Raw genomic sequence first — 4,213 nt, 5'->3', positions numbered from 1 at the left:
ATTGCGTGCCAACCTCCCTTCTATGGCACTCATAATCTCTCTCAGGACATCTATACTTCTTTCCAGTTTAATCTCAGAACCTGTACTTTGATATTTGTCCTGCTGCCGAGGCATGCTATTTGATCCATACTGCTTTAGATAATGGATATGTTCAAGTACCATCGGACACTCTACGTTCTTGTGCCCTTTGTTGCAAAGATCACAACTTGTGACTGGCTCTAGTGCTTTCATGTGAGCTACCAGCAAATCAACCTTTACTGTCAGTGCTACTATCTAAGGGTTTGGTTCTGAAGATATCCTAGGGAGCTCCTCAGCTATTGTGCCTCTTCTCGGAGCCGGCTTCTCAACTTGCCAACATGCACTCCGTTCAGCTAATTCTTGCACCAGATTGTATGCTTGAACTGCATTCTTGTTGAATAGATTTCCTCCTGCTGCTGCATCCAGAGAGGCGCGACCGGCAGGAGATATTCCTGAGTAGAACATGTCAACAAGTTGGTACCACTGGTAACCATGGTGGGGGCACCGTCTTAACAATTTCTGGAACCTCTCTCAGGCTAAATGCAGGTTCTCACTATCGGACTACCTAAACGAGGTGATATCGCTTCTGAATTGTGCAGTCTTTGATGGAGGGAAGTACTTTGCTAGGAACGTTGATACTGTAGTGTCCCAGTCAGTGAGAGAGCCTGACTCGATGGATTGTAGCCATTCTGCAGCTTCTTCTTTCAGAGAGAATCTGAACAGCTTCTGGAAGATCTGTTTAGATGTGACGTCTTCGCATTTGAAAGTGCTGCAGTATTCCACAAATTTGTCAAGATGTGAGTTGGGATCTTCGTAGTAATCCTCATCGAATTGTCTCGAGTTCTGAATCATCTGGATCATTGTCGGCCTGATTTCAAATGATGATGCTGTTATTGCCGGATCGAGGATGCCAGAGGTGCTTGTGGGCTGTTTTGCCTTCAACAACTCCATGATCGATATATCTTCGGCCATTGTGTCCTCCTTTCACGTCCTGCAAGAACAATTTCAGCTTTAAGAATCAAGATGCAATGATGAGTGATCCCTAGAACCTCGGTTCTTGGAATTCCAAACAATTATATAAACCTTTCACAAAGAGCAAACTAGTTATAAACAAAAATAATCCTCGGCAACGGCGCCAAAAACTTGATGCTTGTAAAGTATATAGCAATTAATAGGACAAGTGTATCCTATCGCAACAAGTAATATAGTGCTTAAGCACAAGATCGAACCACAAAGACTATTTGTCACAAACCTAAGAAAGGAAACGTAATTGTTCGAAGGTTGAATAAGTTTGTGGATTGAGTAAGTAGATAAATTTCTAAAATAAAAGGGCAAGAGCGTTTGACAGTAGAAGGTTCAAATTAATGAATGAGATAATCTGAGATGGGATTTCCTTGATTGGCTTCTATGTGTGACTTGCTGGGATTTGGGTTTATATCCTAATGATAATTGACGGTAATCACCAAATTAACCACGTGAAGATGGCCAATCTCAAGTAGTCTATTCACATGCATTCGGTTGATGGCTTGATTAGGCATATAACCTAGGTCATGCAAAGCATTAGTTTCTATGGTGATTAAGGCTAAAGTCGTAGCCCAGCCACTAGTCTGCACTCCTAGTGGTCTCTAGCGAGGTCAGGTTATGCTAGTTCGGACTAGATAGTTCCTTGGTCAGGTCACTATCTATCTACTATCCTAGATTTCTTAGATTCAAGGCATTAGGTTCTAGACTTCAGGCTAGTTGATCATCATCGAATCTCATTCTAGCAATGATCATATTCCTGATAAATCTAGGACATTAGGCACGCATAATCTAATCAATTGGAAGCAATTCCATAAACCTAAATCCCTAATCATACATAGTTACACAATCAATTCTATCCCCATCCTAGATTGGATGGGGATTAGTTCATAACTAAACCAACCAAACAATTAAAGCATAGATTATCAACATAAATCATCATTAATCTGAATTAGTAAAAAGTAAGAAACAGAGTTAGGGATTAGAAGTCTAAAACCCGGTCTTTGACTGATTCTAATTACAAAAGAGAACCTCTACTACCAATCTTCAAATAAAATCTCAACAAATTACAATGGAAGAACTAAAAACTAAGAAAAACTAAATTTGGAAAAGAGGAAGAGGTGAAGAGGATAAGGAAGTAAGGAGAGAGAGAAGAAGGAACCCTAACAAAGGAGAAGATGGCTTCTATTTATAGTGCAAACACAGTTAGGGTCATTTTGGGCATTTCCTAGGGCCAAATTCGCGCTCAAAAGGTAAGGGGACGCTGGGGAATTTCTCCTCAGCATCTCGTCTGTTCGAGACCAAAGGGGTCTCGACGAGACGACATGGTGTCTCGACGAGACACTAGGCGTCTCGCCGAGACACCACGCGATGGTTCGTTTTCGGAACCATCGATACCGCCTCGTCTCGTCGAGACAGGCTGTGTCTCGACGAGACAGGCATTGTCTCGACGAGACAGGCTCCAAATGGGGCAGCATTCTCCAGCTTCTCTCCGTTTAGGTCCTTGGACTTTCGAAATTCACTCTAATGGTCCCTGATGAATCCCAAAAGTGCTCTGAAGGTCCTTTATAGTCCGAAAGTACTCCATTTGGCTTGGGTTTGACTCGAAAACGCTAAAATAGCCCCGAAAATCCCTGAAAACACCAAAAATGCAATAAATAATGGAAATTACTAATTTCAACCAAAAACCAACAAAACGATAATATAATTGAATAAAAACATAGCAAAAACGATCTAAAATGATCCTAAAAAGACTATACAAATGGGAGCTATCAATGAGATGAACAATTGATACTTAAATAAATCTATCCATACTGTTATCTCAAGTCGAGTCCCAATCCTAATGAACTCTTTCACCGGATCCATGTAACTGTCTAGATATCTTCATATCTAAAGCTTGTGAGATCAGCTTTCTGTCTCGACAGAAAACACTGTTACATGCAAGTCTCAACAGTAATATGCCAACCCCTTTAACATATTACTTGACTTGGGTTGATTTTAAGTTTATTGATTTATTATAAGGTATAGTCTCGCTTCATGCTTGTATGAACACTTTATAACTACTTAAATAAACTTAGGATTACTTTTACTTACAAAAGATTAATGTCTTTCATATATAGTTTTAATCATACTATATCTTATTAAAACAAATGATTTAAATAAACAATTTATTCATTAATATTTATATCTTAAAATAATTGTCTATAGGACATAAACCCCAACATCTCTACGTCATCTGCTCCCTTCACGAGGAGTCCATTATCCACGTTTTGAGGGACTGCCCTTTGGCGCGTTCAATTTGGCTTCAAATCCTTTCCCAGAATGATTTTTGGGTTTTTATCGCAACGAACGAAGCTAATTGGTTCTATGACAACATGAGTTCGGGGAATCGCTGCTCTTACAACGACTGACATCTTGTTTTTACGATTGTTTATTGGCACTTATAGAAAAAATATGAATCTCGTTATGTTCCAACAGTCGAAGAGATCTATTATGGAGATTGTACAAAGCATTAAGGACGGTTAATGGCATCATTAATAGTAATCGAGCTTTCTCCATGGATTTGGTTGCAGATAAACCCAACAAAGAAAAAGTTTTGGCTGGGTGGAGTCCTCCGGGGTCCATTTGGGTCAAGCTCAATACGGATGGTACCGTTAAAGGGAGCTCTTTCTTAGCTGCGGTTGGCGACCTTGTCCGCGATAGCAAAGGTAACTGGATTCAAGACTTTGCTCAGAATGTGTGTATCTGCTCAATGGTTAAGGCAGAGTTATGAGGCGTTATGGAAGGGTTGAGACTTGCTTAGTCGTCGGGTTACAAAAAAAAATCCTTTTAGAAGTTGATAACAAGATCTGTGTCGATCTTATGTCTCGACACCTTATTCCTTCTAACAAAGTTGCCTCTTTATTTGGGCTATTATGGAGCTTATCGATAAGGAGTGTGTGATTTCTCTTTACCACATCTGTAGAGAAGGAAATAGAAGTGCAGATTGGTTGCCAACTACGCTGGTTCACTATCCCTTGAAGTGCACAATCTCAAACAGCGGCCTTGGAACTTAAAAAAGAGTTTGGAACAAAAGCTCCTCGACGTCTCCATGCTCCAGTTTTATATTGTGTAGCCTTGTGCTGCACCTTTGCTTATATATATATAAAAAAATTGATCCGTTTCATATACAAGA

General features: G+C 40.0%; 1 non-coding gene across 1 annotated transcript; it reads left to right on the top strand.

Moving 5' to 3' along the window:
- The first annotated feature begins 505 nt into the window (after window positions 1-505).
- LOC136234471 (small nucleolar RNA R71) lies at window positions 506-612 on the top strand. Its single transcript, XR_010691353.1, has one exon. It is a non-coding gene; the product is annotated as a small nucleolar RNA R71 (small nucleolar RNA).
- Window positions 613-4,213: the final 3,601 nt, after the last annotated feature.

The sequence above is a fragment of the Euphorbia lathyris genome, chromosome 6 (genome assembly GCF_963576675.1).
Source record: "Euphorbia lathyris chromosome 6, ddEupLath1.1, whole genome shotgun sequence".
In the NCBI taxonomy this organism is placed as follows: Eukaryota; Viridiplantae; Streptophyta; class Magnoliopsida; order Malpighiales; family Euphorbiaceae; genus Euphorbia; species Euphorbia lathyris.
This window is presented reverse-complemented; position numbering and strand designations above follow the sequence as displayed.